At 42.9% G+C, this 15,816-nt stretch overlaps 1 long non-coding RNA gene across 1 annotated transcript in view; it reads right to left on the bottom strand.

The window, feature by feature from the left end:
• Positions 1–277: 277 nt before the first annotated feature.
• LOC125121703 (uncharacterized) overlaps positions 278–15,816 on the bottom strand; it is a 57,147-nt gene continuing 41,608 nt past the window's right edge. Inside the window, exon 2 of the long non-coding RNA XR_007133576.1 lies at positions 278–948. This is a non-coding gene — a long non-coding RNA (uncharacterized LOC125121703). The remainder of the gene's footprint in view (positions 949–15,816) is intronic.

Here is a 15,816-nt window from a genome sequence, read left to right on the forward strand (position 1 = left end):
AGGAAGAGAGAGAGAGAGAGAGAGAGAGAGAGAGAGAAAGAAAGAAAAGAAAGAAAGAAAGAAAGAAAGAAAGAAAGAAAGAAAGAAAGAGAAAGAAAGAAAGAAAGAAGGAAAGAAAGAAAGAAAGAAAAAAGAAAAGAAGGAAGGAAGAGAAGGAAGAAAAGAAGAGAGAGAGAAAGGAAGGAAGGAAGGAAGGAAGAAAAGTGAAACTGAGTGAATTTTGCTTGCAAAATTGGGGGCCTAAGAAGAGAACCCAGACATAGCCAACAAGCCTGTGTAAATTGCTGAGGGTGAATTTACACTATGTTTTATTTAAATCACAAAAAAATAGTTATTATGTCAGTGACCGTAGGTGAGGAGATGGTGAAGAGGCAGGGCTTTATTTTTTTGGTATGAGTATTTTAAACAAGAGCTTTTCTTTAGAGTTGCAATTGACTCTTGAGCAACACTGGTTTGAACTGCATGGGTCCACTTGTACTCAGACTCTTGTCAGTTTATACTGCAATACTACACTAGCAATGGTTGGCTGTGTTCGAGGCTGCAGAAACTGCAGATACAACAGCTGACTGTAAAGGTATCCTTGGGTTTTTGACTTCACGCAGGGTGGCACCCGTAATGCCTGTTTTGTTCAAGGGTCAACTGTATACCCCCTAGTTGCAAAATCAGACATCATTGAGCACAGGTAGGATTTTATTTCATATGGCTGTTGTGCAACACCAATGTTTCCCTTTCACCAGCAGTAATCCTCCTCACACATTCTTAGCACCTTTATCCTGCTTATAATCCAAAAGTGCTGAGTACGCTCCGCCTTCTGCTCCTTATCTCTTGTCCACACTGCCCTGCGATGCCTACGACCTGGGGAGTCTCGCTTTGGTGGACTGCATCATCCAGGCTCTCTCACCTTCTGGCTTCTGGTTGGATTTGGCAAATGGAGGTACCATCAAGCAACTGAAATGCAGGGGAGAGATGTCAGGTGTTTATTCCCTGGTCCCCTCCCTGGTAGACAGCACATTGATAGCATCTGTGTTATTCTACCCATGTCACAGCTCCTCTTAGACTGCCCCTCTCTGACAGCTATAGCTCCTGCCACATCCAGTTACCATTCACTCCCACCTCTTACCCTTGGAGGGGGCAATGGCTTCTCACTGATTTTGGTCCTATGGTGCCTCCCAAGCCTTCTTGGTTCTCTTCACCCTCTCCACACCTTTGCAAACCCTTCACTAAACTCTCCTCAACTACATTTTCATGTACCATCTGCTTCCTGGAGGACCCTAAATAATTCACTACAGATAAATTAAACTGAGCGCAGAGTTTCTCCAACATATTTTCTGGGCTGTGAGCAACAAATTTTTGCTCCGTGCATGGAGCAAGCTCCACATTAGAACAAATATCTGTCTCCTTATTTTAAACCAAGCTTCCTAATTAAACAATCAAGATATTTCTGGTCTTCCAATTGTGGCTCAGCGGTAACAAATCCAACTAGTATCCATGAGGATGCGGTTTGATCCTTGGCCTTGCTCAATGTGTTAAGGATTCAGCATTGCTGTGAACTGCAGTGTAGTTCACAGACGCAGCTTAGATCTGGCATTGCTGTGGCTGTGACCTAGGCTGGTGGCTACAGCTTCAATTCAACCCCAAGCCAGGGAACTTCCATATGCTGTGGCTGCAGCCCTTAAAAAGACACACACACACACACACAAGACATTTCCAATCGCATTATGAAAGCTTGTGTTAAGAAATGTCTTTGTTGTGAAATCCTGTCACTGAGGGCCAATTCTGCATCAAGGAAGAGGTATCCATACCAACATCAAAGAAGTACTGGGGTGGCTGAGTAGGGGGCTTGCTGGAGGAAGCCAGCCTTTAGCAGCTGCTGTTGAAACAGAGCAGGGCTCTCTGGGGCTCCTGGGCACAACAAGCCTTTCCCCCATTTGTTGTTTTTAGGAAATAATCTTCAACTTCCATTACTTTCCTTGAATTCCAAAGGGCAGGTTCAAACAGTTGCAAATCAGGGAAGGAAGGAGATAAAGAGACAAGAGAGAAACAGTCAAAAAATAATAGTGCAGCCTTGGGGCAGGGTCCTGGTTTCCCCTCAAGGAATATACATAACAATACCTTTGAGTTCTGCAGAACTAAAACCCCAACAGATGAAAGCCAGAGAATCCTGGAGCCACTGAACACCAACTCCAAAAAAGAATGAAAGCTTGCATCGACCCTCGTCCTTATCTGTGGCCCTGTTTTCTACTTCCCAACTGTAAAACCACTTCCTATTCTCTCCCAAAGGAGGGCATGGTCTTTAGGGCCATTAGCCTGCTATGACTTCCTTTGCCTGGCAAAGCAATAAATCTATTTTCTCCTTCACCCCAAACTCTGTCTCTTCACTTCTATTTGGCACCAATGGACAAAGGCCGAGTTTCAGCAACAGTGTCAGGGCAGGTCAGAACCAGTCCTGAGGGGTCAGTTCAGGTTGTCCTGAATGCCCATTCCACAAAGACAGTGCAGGACAGGTGATGCCCACAAGCAATGGGACTGCAGAGGATTCTCATGGTGATTAATGAAAGTCTTGGCCTCTGACTTCCTTAAACATCCAGAGAAAATTAAATTTCCCACCAGATCTCTCCTCTGCCTGTTGTTCTTCCCCTGGGGATGCAGGCAGGGAAAAGAGTTATCTCAAGGAGCTACAATTACCTCACTTTCCTGGATGGGCCCACCTTTCTCCCCATCTGCCAAGGCCCAGATTGCCCACAGCAGAGGCAAGGCGGAGAAGGACCACCTGCACAGAGCCCCCGGCCATGTGCCGGGCACCCTGCACCCTCTGCCTCCACCTAACCCTGCCGAATGGCTATGGACAGAGGATTCTCTCCAGCCTTCCTGATGACATGGAAGTCAGGAGGCCAAACCGCTCTGATTAATATTCCAGCATTGTAGAGTCGAATCCTGCCATTCCTAATCCATTTATCAAAACAGAACCACATATAAGCCCAAAAGTGGGATTGTTGGTCACATATGATGGAGCATGATAATGTGAGAAAAAAGAATGTATGCATATATATGTAACTGGGTCACCATGCTGTACAGTAGAAAATTGACAGAACACTGTAAACCAGCTATAATCAAAAAAAATTTTAAAAATTTAAAAAAAAACCACAGAACTAGGAGGTTTGGGGGAGGCAGATGGAGGCGTAAACAGGTGAAGCAGAGGCGACGTTTAGGGTGGTGAAACCATTCTGTGTGAAACTATAAGGGTAAATTATGCATCTTTCAGAACCCACAGAACAGTACAGCACAAGGAGGGAAGCTTATTGTAAACTCTGGTTATAGGGTAAAGGCATTGCAGGGGAGGGAGCAACAGGAACAGTCTCCTGAGATTAGACCCACAGGATGGGATGACACTGTGAGAAGATGGTCTTGCAACTCATAAATGTGTGTTTTATTACCCACCACCTATTCAAGCCTGAGTGAGTAACAGAAGGAGATCAGTGAGGCAGAGAATTAGGCCTTGAAACAGAAGACTGATTGATTTGCGGTACCCAGGGTGATGAGAGGACTTGAAATGAGCCGGTCCAGCCGGTGACTTGTTGTTTCAGGCACTTCCTAACTCCAGGGTGGGAACAGAGGGAAGAAGGAACCTGCCAGCAGATTGGGCCAGAAGCTCTGGCTCCCCCCAGCATTTGGAAGACTAACTTTTCTCTCTCTATGATTTTTTTCTCTCCCAGCTCATGGCCAAAAAACAATTTTTACTGAACATATTTACTGTGTGTCAGGTACCATGTGGGCTGGGTGGTGGGACTCGAGAGGTGTGGGAGATCTGTGCAGCCCTCCAAGAGCGCAAAGCCCAGATCAGCAGCCAGGAAAGATGACGGATAAACATTAAGTTCAGAAGGTTGGTCCACTGGGAGTGGAGCTGCTTGGAGGAGGCAGACCCTGCATTCCACTGTGAAACAAGGGCTTAAAGGCAAACAGAAATGAGGGAGGGCTACCCAGGCAAAGTGGACATGTTTAAGATATGTTTTCTTGGAGGCAGGTGGGTGAGGGCTTTAAGAAGTTAGGATGGAAAAGGAAAGCATCCCTTTAGAATTGAATGCTTTTAGCATCCATGTTTTCTGAGCAATGCAGTGTCTCATACACTGTGGTAGATTACATTATGGGCCAACTTGTTAGCCCTCGCTATCTCCACATCCTTTCCCAGGTGACTTTGCAGGGTCCCCTGTGTAAGCATAAGTGAATGTACTTCCCCATCTCTTGACTTCACGGTCAGCTATTAAACTTGCTTTGGCCAACAGACTCTTAGCGGATGGGACACAAAGCTGGCAGCTGCAGAGGTGCCTTCCCTCTTGTACATGTGCCACTCCCATGATAAAGATATGCCACTTCCATGATAAAGACATGCCCTGGGTGGGTTGCTGGATAAGACCCGCAGCTTTGCAGGGAAAGGTAGAGCTTCCCAAGACACTCAAAGCAGAGTGGCTCAGCCATAGCCCCACTTACAGCCTTCAAACTCCAACTGAGCTACAGAAGCATGTAACTGACCAGCAGGTGCAGGAGCTAAATAAAGGCTTCTTGTCATATGCCACTGAGATTTTTTGTATGCTTGCTTATTACACAGTAATAGCTGACTGCTATACTCAGCACATTTCTCTTCTCCCCCAAAATTCAAGGAATTTTGTAAAGGGGGCTTGTCAATCTGTGGACAGTTGTGGGCACCTATGAAGCTCAAGTTGGGTAAGATACTATGCACACATTCCTCCTCCGTGGTTGACCTGGCCTAACTCTCCCTAACCGTGTAGTAGAAACAATACATTTTCCTAGAATTTAGCAGCATTCTAGAAGGTTCTGGGAGGCTTTCGGCCAATCCTAGGGAGTTGGCCAGCAAACTGCTCTAGAAAAGTATTCATTGAAAGTCCCAAAACTTTAGACTCTCTTACACAAACATAGATACACACACACACCCCGTCCAAACCTAAAGTTTTCTCAGGCTTTGCAGTAGGCAGAAATAAAAATACATTTTCATTATATAAAAGGAATTTCTTTAATAACAAATGGATCTTCTTCAACACACAAAAACTCAAATTTCTGAAGTTGTCTTGGGTGTATTTAACACAGTGTGTCTTGGGCATATTTAACACAATTCTCTGATTTTAAAACGTTGGCTGACCTTAACTATTTTAATAGGGTAAGATCATTTAGGCCTCACGACTGTCAGCAACTCCGTTATTAGAAGTAAAAACGTCCAATTTGAACATTTCAGTCTGAGACCCTATCTCCTCTTCATGACAGCTGGTTTCAGGCAAGTTTGGGCAAAGCAGCTGGAAGCATTTACTGCTTCTCTAAGTCAGGAATTAGGGCTGTTAGCTGTTGAGAAAAAGAGGGTTAGTTGTCCCCAGGACTGACATTCCAACCCTAACAAACTTTCTTTTTCCCATAGACTGAGATTTGGACAGAAATGAACCCAGACTGTTTTGCACCCTGAAGTGTGGCCACAAGCCCTCAGCTGGCTCCACTGGCCCTCACAGGTTCCTTTCCAGCAGGTCCCCTCAGCTTGTGTCTGGTTCATCCTGGGAGAGATGTTCCCAGGCTGAAGCCACTCATCAGATGAATCAGGACATCACAAATTAGCAATTTGACACAGTTCTTCTAATCTTGAGGACATCTGTATCTAGTCTTTTATGGTATCTATAGCAACATGCACCTAATCAAAGTGTCAAGTCACCTTTTCACACTCTGCATGCCGCGGGTGTGCCTAAGACCCTCCCATAGCCTCGCTGCATCCTTCAGCAAATCGGAGCCATTTCCAGTTAACTGTCCTCTGACCGCTCAGCAGCCTCTGCTCATCCCTCTTCCCAGCCCTTGTCCAAACCCAACCCATTCCCAGGCCTTTCCGTCTCTACCTTCTCTCACCCTGTCCTCTGGGATGGGATGAAGCTGAGTCAGGGAGACTGGTGAGGACCAGGAGCAGGGCTCCACCCTTTAGAGATTATCCATGAAGCTTTTCATTGCTGTGAGCAAGAACATCTTGTTACAGTGACACAATCTTTATCTTGTCTGACAGAAATATCCCATTTTGAGAGACTAAACCTAGCAGGGCAGAAAATGAGAAAGATACCAAACCCAGATTGTGAAGGAAAGCATTTATCAGAAGCCAATGCAACTCTAATCCCTTGACTACGCAGTCAGGAAGCAGGTGCTCCACTCAGGCATTGCTGCATCTTGTGAAACTCAGGTCACTCTCTGGTCAGAGCCAAGCTAACTCCCCTGCCCAGCAGAGCCCTGGAGACAAGGACAGATTTCCTGATAACCCAGACTCACCTGCCAGAGGCTGAACTTGAGGTTGCTGACAGTGGCCCTTTTGTGATGTGCCAGCCCACAGAACCCACAGACACCCGCAAAATCTCACCCAAAAGGGTTCAAAAATGTCACAGGGTCTCTCTGCCTTTAATTATTCCTCCCACCTGCTCATGCTTTCTTACTTGTCAAGATTTCGCTGGAGCTGGTAATGAGCATGATGAGGAAAAAACTTCACCAAACCCCAGTTCAACTTAAATTATAGCAATTGACTCCTTTCCTTTTGTCTGCGGTGCCATTCAGACATCAGTCAGCCAGAACCAGCACCGGCATGTGCCAACCCATCATGGAAAGCAGCATTGTGTGTGGCCGCCCCACCTTTCCTCCCCCAAGAACTTTGCAAAGACAGAAAATAAGAATGGGGAGTGGGAGCCTTACCTGGAAGCCGCCTGGGACTACAGCATTGCCTCACGCTTCAAGTGTGATATCTGAGGGCTGTCCTCAGCCCAGAACAAATATCTACAATGGCCAGATTATTCCAAAGGCCTCTTATTGCCTTTTCCAATCCTCTTTCCAATACATCAGAGCAAACCTCTCCTTATAATTAATGCTCATCTCAGTATTTAAATGCCATAAGGAGAAAATATTCCAGCTCTCCCCAAAAATCTTATGGCAAAAATCTTATTGCAAATATGAGAAGGATGGTTAAGTAAGCAGTAATGCCTCTCGGGAAGCTGCCTCAGACACAAGAAATGGTGCTGTGAAGATGTGCTCTTTCTGTTCAACCGGGTACAGGACATGACTATTTCCAGGTGAAAACATTCACGAAGCCCCTGCCATGGGCATCCTGATCATGCCAGAGAAATCAGGGCAGACAAGAGAGTGTCAACTTTAAAATATGTACACAGCCTAAAAGTTGTGAGTTAAGTTTTATTTGGGGGCAACATCAGGACTCTCGCCTGGGAGGTAGCATTTCAGATAGCTCTGAGAAACCTCTCCAAAGATGTGGGGGGAATGTCAGTATATATGTGATTTTGGTGAAGGGGGAGGTACATGCAACCAAGCACACATTTTGCAGAAGGTCGCCTCCCAGGGAGGTAGAGTTGGGAGTTCTGCCTCTTAAGAAACTTAGGAAAACCTATGGGAGTTCTGGGGTGACAGTGTTTCTCCCTTTTTAGACAAGTCTTAAGACAGCAAGTTTCTTTCCCTCAGATACAAATTGTGTTACTCCATCCCCCTTTAGACCTCAGTTTTGTTCTCAAAAAGCAATTACTTGAGTGTCAAAACTCATCCAGGAGTTCCCGTCGTGGCGCAGTGGTTAACGAATCCGACTAGGTACCACGAGGTTGCGGGTTCGGTCCCTGCTCTTGCTCAGTGGGTTAATGATCCGGCGTTGCCGTGAGCTGTGGTGTAGGTTGCAGACTCGGCTCGGATCCCGCGTTGCTGTGGCTCTGGCGTAGGCCGGTGGCTACAGCTCCGATTCAACCCCTAGCCTGGGAACCTCCATATGCCACGGCAGCGACCCAAGAAATAGCAACAACAACAACAACAAAAAAAAAAAAGACAAAAGACAAAAAAAAAAACCTCATCCAACTAAATATTTTTAAATCATTGCATTTTATTGTATGTTAAACACCCCTCGACATTAAAAAAAGGCAATACTTGGGAGTTCCTGTTGTGGCTTAATGGGTTAAGAGCCCAACTAGTATCCATGAGGATGCAGTTTCCATCCGGGGCTAACCTCCATCTGGGGGTTAGGGATCCAGCACTGCCACAAGCTGTGGTATAGCTCGGATCCAGCATGGCTGTGGCTGTGGCTGTGGCCAGCAGCTGCAGCTCCAGTTCGACCCTTAGGCTGGGAAATTCCATATGCTGCGGTATGGCCCTAAAAAGACCAAAAAAAAAAAAAAACAAAAAACCTTGCTGTGGGCATCCCTAAAATCTGGAACCATAGATAAATATGTCATCAAAGGCATCCTCAAATTGTATAATGTAATATTCTATTGGCTGTATTTCCATACTTTAGGACACTCCAGATTTGGATTCGTTTAATGAAGATTGGATATATGATAATGTTTTCATCCTAGAGTGTGTTTTCAATCATTCTCCACACTAAGAATTACCTGGGCAGGACAGACCCAAGTGAGCTGCCCCCAACACAGTGCTGGCCCTGCAGCATGCATAGAGTTGGAGTTACAATGGGGAGAAATATCCAGTGCAGGTTTTTCTAAAAAACTGGATTGGGAAAAAAAGATCTAAGCTCTATACCCACCCACTGTGCTCCCCTGAGTAAATTTCTTTCTTCTCCCTGGGCATTAAATGTTCAGCTGAAAAAGAAGTAAGATGGATAGAGTGATTGCTTAAATTTTATGATTGATTCTATATTTTACCTCTCCTGAAGAATTTCGGGTGATTTTCCTAATAAAGCATTAAGTGGAGCATCCTCTAAGAGGTCATTCTTTTTTTTTTTTTCTTTTCTTTTTGGCCACACCCATGACATAAGGAAGTTCCCAAGTCCAGGGATGGAATTTCTACCTATGCCACAGCTGGAACAACCCCAGATCCTTAACCCACTGCGCCACAGCAAGAACTCCTGTAAGTGGCCATTCTTTTAAAAAGGGTGCTATTCCAAGTTTCCAAATGGTAAACTGAGACTTAGCATGGTTGAGGCCACACAGCAAGTTGAAAATAAAATACCTTAGGATCTCCACACTGTTGAAGGGGACACATACTGGATTTCTGTGTTGCTTAGGGTAAAGTCATCACCACAGATGCCCTTTTAGAGGCCCCTTAGACTGACTGAAGAGCAGAGCAGAAAGGACTCACACCCCTGCCTTGGCACCCCACAAGTTTGAGGATTTGGGGTAGACCCATTGAAACCGCCTGCCTCTGTCTAAAGAGGGTAGGAAAGTTTCCCAGCAAGCCCACGCTGCTAGGCTGGAGCAGCAACGTTTCAACAGCAAGAAAAAAATAAAACACAGCCCAAGGACCAAACAGCAGCCCAGTTCCCAGCCTGTGCTGCATTCGGCTAAATTTGGCTGGCTCATAAAGCTTAAAAACAACAAACCCACCGCAATGCAACACCAGCAAATTGTATCCTCAGCGGACCAATGCATCTAGTACCAAAGACCCCAGGTGCTTCTAAATGTCATGAGCGCCACCTGCTGCTTATACTGTGTAAAGTCTGGTTTGTCTCCTTTCTCTTCAGCAACGTCTACAGAATGCTCTTTAAACTGGATGAATAGTCTCAGGATCTGACGTTCTCTCCAAGATTTGTGAGCTCTTTGTATGTGTTTTTGTTTCTATGATAACCTAAAAAAGTAAATACAAACATATGCTGGATCATCAGCCTAATAAAGGAAATGAAAATCATGGAACCATACTCCAGGCCCTGGTTTTACATTTGCCAGGATATTGCTAGGAGGATGTGTCAGGTGCTACTGTTTTAATTGTTCCCTGTTAGTGAAACAGCACAAAGGTGGACTAACTTCTTAAGGAAGCATTTATACTAAGAAGCAAAAGCTGAAGGATTTCAGATGCAAGCTCGGTACTGATTGTAGAAAGGGGCTGTGGGAATTGCATCATCACAGGGCTCAAAAGTGGTATAAACACATCTAACTTAAGAGAATCAGAGCAGCAAGGAGCATATGTGCACTGCAGAGAGAATTTAGTTGTCTTAGCACTGAGTTGATGGAGGCTATTGATGTAGCTTTATTTGGAGTTAACTTGTAATTTTTGGCAAGTGGGTCCAACTTGCCAATAAAGAGGCAAAATTGGTGAGTCCACTTTCCCACCCCACTTGCCAGCCTCAGAAATAAAGCAAACTTTCCTTTCCACCAACTTTGCCTCTTTACTGACTTTTGAGCCTTGAGCAGCTGGACCCACTTTTCTAAGTTTTTGGTGCTCTCAAAAGATCTGGGTCCCCAAGTTTTCCCAGTAGAGCTGTCACCAAGATGGTACCTGTCTGGCTGCAATGAGCCCACTGCTTCTCACTACTGTCTCCAAGAGGGGAATTTAGGGCACGTTCCTTGCAGCTGCTGAAACCATTTTTTTTCCCAGGACCCTCCCTCTTTCTCCCCTGCACAGCACTGACTGCCAACTTCCCCTTTCCCTTGGTTGAAGGAAAGATGCATCTGGACTAGCTGATGCTCCCCAAGACCAAGTAAGTCCACCAATGTGCACCCCGCAAACTTCTGTTGAGCAGGGGTACTCTTTGGTCAATTTGCCACTTGGATCTGATGTGTGTCTGCCATTGAGAACCATGCAGGCTGGAGAGTGTTTGGGACTTCCTATTGGTCATCCTCTGGGAGGATTTGTGACAGTTCTCTCTCCTGGTGTGTGTGTGTATTCTCTTTGTGAGATTGGTATTCTTGTTTCCTTTTGCAAATTAGGAAATTCAGGTTCAACTTCATTTGAAAAATGTAAGCCATGAAATTATGACTAAGAAAAAGATGATTTTTTTTTAACACTGTATAGCCAGCAGTATTTTTCAGAATCCAGAGAAAATTGGTTAGGATGAAACTTTTGAAATTTTAAAACTTCAAAAAGTTTGCACATGATATGATAGCTTGATAAAATACTGTTCGCGGAATTCTGACCCTGAGAGATCAAAAATATGCCTAGGAGAAAGCTTAAAGTTAACGCTTAACATGTCCTTGAAATAAAAACACAGTCCACTTTGCCTGAGACTTCAGCCTTGGTTAGTTTGTGGAGTTTCCAGCCAAGAAAAAAGGTGGAAGGGAGAGACTTTTTTTTTCCACTCCTGCATCTCACAGAAGTTCCCAGGGTCAGGGATTAAACTGGTTGCAGCCTGTGCCAGAGCCGGAGCAAACTCTGGATCCTTAACTCTCTGTGCCACAAGAGAACTTCCGCAAGAGATTTCTTAAATTGAAGTCTGTAAACTTATTCCAAATGTTGTGTGTAGAATAAGTTTTATACTGAAATATTTGATTCATGATCAAATTTTAAATTGAAGCTATGAGAGTTCAATTTAGATAAACATACATATGTCTACTTGTGATGTTGTCATAAATGATATAAAAACTTCTGGGTGAACTTTGGGGAAATAATTATGTTTTTTAAATGTCTACTTAAATATAGTTCTTCCAGATCTTTAGTAACTTGAAATTTTAGAGTTCTGCCAAAGTAAGTGAAATGAGAACTCATTAAAAGTCTAAATCATTTTAAGATGAAATACTAGAACATTGATTGCTAGACAAATCTGTTTACCTATTTTTGTCTTATGAGATAATCAAAAACGAAAATCACTAAAGCTGTTTGGGTTAAACAAACATCTTGCACCACCTGAAAATCCTTCACTGATGGAGTTTCTGCTGTGGTGCAGCGGGATCAACAGTTGTCTCTCTAGTGCCAGGACACAGGTTCAATCCCCAGCCCAGTACAATGGGTTAAAGGATCTGGCATTGTCTTGGGTTTGGTGTAGATCATAACTGTGCCTCGGATCTGATTCCTGGCTCTGGAACTCCATGTGCTGCCAGGTGGCCAAAAATGAAGAAAAAAAAAGTTCCACATTGACTTTTTTGTGTGTGAAGCAAGGGTGTTGTCAGCGAGAAAAGGTATAGAGACTAGAGTTGGTTTTTTTTTAATTGAAGTATTGTTGATTTACAATGTGTTAATTTCTGCTGTATAGCAAAGTGATTCAGATATATATATATATACATATATAAACACACATTCTTTTTCATTGTCTTTTTCATTGTGGTTTACCATAGGATATTGAATATAGTTCCCTGTGTGATACAGTAGGACCTCATTGCTTATCCATTCTAAATGTAGTAGTTTGCATCTACTAACCTCAAACTCCCAGTCCATCCCACTCCCTCCCCTCTCTTCCTTGGCAACAACCCTATTCTCCATGTCTGTGAGTCTATTTCTGTTCTGCAGATAGACTCATTTGCACCATATTTTAGATTCCACATATAAGCTATATTATGTATTTGTCTTTCTTTTTCTGACTTACTTCGCTTAGTATGATAATCTTTAGTTGCATACATGTTGCTGCAAATGGCATTATTTTGATTTTTTTACGGCTGAGTTGTATTCCATTGTGTATATGTGCCACACTTTCATTTTCTTCTTTCTTTTTTTGGCTTTTTAGAGCCACACCTGTGACATATGGAAGTTCCCAGGCTTGGGTTGAATCAAAGCTACAGCTGCTGGCCTACACCACAGCCACAGCAATGCAGGATCTGAGCAGTATCTGCAACCTACACCACAGCTCACAGCAGTGCCGGATCCTTAACCCACTGAGCAAGCCATCAAACCCACAACTTCATGGATACTAGTTGGATTCGTAAACCCACCGAGCCATGATAGGAATTCCCAGTATCATATTTTCTTTATCAGTTCATCTAACAATGGACATTTAGGTTGTTTCCAAGTCTTGGCTATTGTGAGTAGTGCTGCTATGAACATAGGGATACATGTATCCCTTTGAATCATTGTTTTGTCTAGGTATATACACAACAGTGGGATTGCTAGATCATATGGTAGTTCCAGTTTTCTGAGGAAACTCCATACTGTATTCCATAGTGGCTGCACCAACTTACATTCTCATCAGTAGTGTAGGAGTGTTCCTTTTCTCCATATCCTCTCCAGCATTTGTTATTTGTAGACTTATAAATGATGGTCAAGAATGGAGATTTTTTAATTTGATGAATAATGTTATATTTATAATGGTACAACCATTATCACAACCTAATTTTACAACCTCCTCCATCCAAAACCCCCAGTCCATCCCTCCCTCCCCACCCCCCACCACAACTGGTCTCCTTCACTAACCATACATTTTTCAAAGTCATTGAGTCTGTTTCTATTCTGCAAATAAGTTCCTTGTATCCCTTTTCCAGATTCCATATATAAGTGATAGCATTTGATGTTGATGTCTCATTGTCTGACTGACTTCACTTAGCATGATAATTTCTAGGTCTATCCATTTGCTAAAAATGCCGGTATTTCGTTCCTTTTAATGGCTGAGTAATATTCCATTGTGTATATGTACCACCTTTTCTTGATCCACTCCTCTGTCAATGGACATTTAGGTTGTTTCCATGTCTTGGCTATCTGAAAGAGTGCTGCAGTGAACATCGGAGTACATGTGTCTTTGCGAGTCATGGTTTTCTCTGGATAGATGCCCAAGAGTGGGATTGCTGGATCAAATGGGAGTTCTATGTTTAGTCTTCTGAGGAATCTCCACACTTTTTTCCACAGTGGTTGCACCAATTTACAATCTCACCAACAGTGTACTAGGGTTCATTTTTCCCCACACCTTCTCCAGCACTTATTGTTTGTAGACTTTTGGATGATGGCCATTCTGGCTGGTGTAAGGTGGTACCTCATAGTGCTTTTGATTTGCATTTCTCTAATAATAAGTGATGTTGATCATCTTTTCATGTGTTTTTTGGCCATCTGCATGTCTTCTTTGGAGAACTGTCTGTTTAGATCTTCTGCCCATTTTTTGATGGGATTTTTTGCTTTTTTGGTATGGAGCTGCAGAAGGTGTTTATAAATTTTGGAGATTAATCCCTTGTTAGTGGATTCACTTGCAAAGATTTTCTCCCATTCTGTGGGTTGTCTTTTTGTGTTGTTTAGGGTTTCCTTTGCTGTGCAGAAACTTTTAAGTTTAATTAGGTCCCATTTGTTTATTTTTGTTTTTATTGTCAATACTCTAAGAGGTGGATCTGAGAAGATGTTGCTGTGGTTTATGTCGGAGAGTGTTTGGCCTATGTTTTCCTCTAAGAGTTTGATAGTGTCTGATCTTATATCTAGGTCTTTAATCCATTTGGAGTTTCTTTTTGTGTATGGTGTTAGGGAGTGTTCTAATTTCATTCTTTCACATGTGGCTGTCCAGTTTTCCCAGCACCACTTATTGAAGAGGCTGTCTCTTCTCCATTGTATATTCTTGCCTCCTTTGTCATAGGTTAGTTGACTGTAGGTGCGTGGGTTTGATTCTGGGCTTTCTATCCCGTTCCACTGATCTATATTTCTGTCTTTGTGCCAGTACCATATGGCTTTGATGACTGTTGCTTTGTAGTATAATCTGAAGTCTGGGTGCCTGATTCCTCCAGTTCCATTTTTCTTGTTCAGGATATCTTTGGCTGTTCTGGGTCTTCTGTGCTTCCAAACAAACTAAAATATTTTTTTTGAGTTCTGTGAAAAATGTCCTTGGTAATTTGATAGGGATTGCATTGAATCTGTAGATTGCCTTGGGTAGTATAGTCATTTTGATAATATTGATTCTTCCAATCCAAGAGCATGGTTTTGCTATTTGTGCCCTCTTTGATTTCTTTCATCAGTGTCTTATAGTTTTCAGAGTACAGGTCTTTTGTCTCTTTAGGTAGGGGTTTACTCCTAGGTATTTTATTCTTTTGGATGTGATGGTAAACGGGATTGCTTCCCTAATTTCTCTTTCTGCTCTTTCATTGTTAGTTGATAGAAATGCCGTTGGTTTCTGTGTATTAATTTTGTATCCTGAGACTTTGCCAAATTCATTGATGAGCTCTAACAGTTTTCTGGCAGAGTCTTTAGGATTCTCTAGGTATAGAATCATGTCATCTGCAAACAGTGATAGTTTTACTTCTTCCCTTCCAATCTGGATTCCTTTTATTTCTTTTACTTCTCTGATTGTTATGGCTAGGACTTCCAAAACTATGTTGAATAGTAGTAGTGAGAAAGGACATCCTGGTCTTGTTCCTGATCTCAGCAGGAATTCTTTCAGCTTTTCACCATTGAGAATGATGTTTGCTGTGGGTTTGTCATATATGGCCTTTATTATGTTGAGGTAGGTTCCCTCTATGCCCACTTTCTGAAGGGCTTTTATCAGAAATGGGTGTTGGATTTTGTCAGAGGCTTTTTCTGTGTCTATTGAGAGGATCATACAGTTTTTATTCTTCAGTTTATTAAGGTGGTGTATCACACTGATGGATTTTCAGATATTGAGGAACCGTTGCATCCCTGGGATAAATCCCACTTGATCATGTTGTACAATCCTTTTAATGTACTGTTGGATGCGGTTTGCTAGTATTTTGTTGAGGATTCTTGCATCCATGTTCATCAGTGAAATTGGCCTGTCGTTTTCTTTTTTGGTGGTGTCTTTGTCTGGTTTTGGTATCAGGGTGATGGTGGCCTCGTAGAATGAGTTTGGGAGTTTCCCTTCCTCTGCAATTTCTTGGAATAGTTTCTGAAGGAAAGGTGTTAGCTCTTCTCTAAATGTTTGATAGAATTTGCCTGTGAAGCCATCTGGTCCTGGACTTTTGTTTGTTGGAAGTTTTTACATCACAGTTTCAACTTCAGTACTTGTAACTGGTCCATTCATCTTTTCTATTTCATCTTGGTTTAGTCTTGGAAGATTGTACTTTTCTAAGAATTTGTCCATTTCTTCTAGGTTTTCCATTTTATTGGCCTATAGTTGCATATAGCAGTCTCTTATGATCCTTTGTATTTCTGTGATGTCTGTTGTTACTTCTCCTTTTTCATTTCTAACTTTATTGATTTGAGTCCTCTTTCTTTTTTTCTTGA

This window comes from Phacochoerus africanus, chromosome 1, assembly GCF_016906955.1.
Source record: "Phacochoerus africanus isolate WHEZ1 chromosome 1, ROS_Pafr_v1, whole genome shotgun sequence".
NCBI classification, from domain to species: Eukaryota; Metazoa; Chordata; class Mammalia; order Artiodactyla; family Suidae; genus Phacochoerus; species Phacochoerus africanus.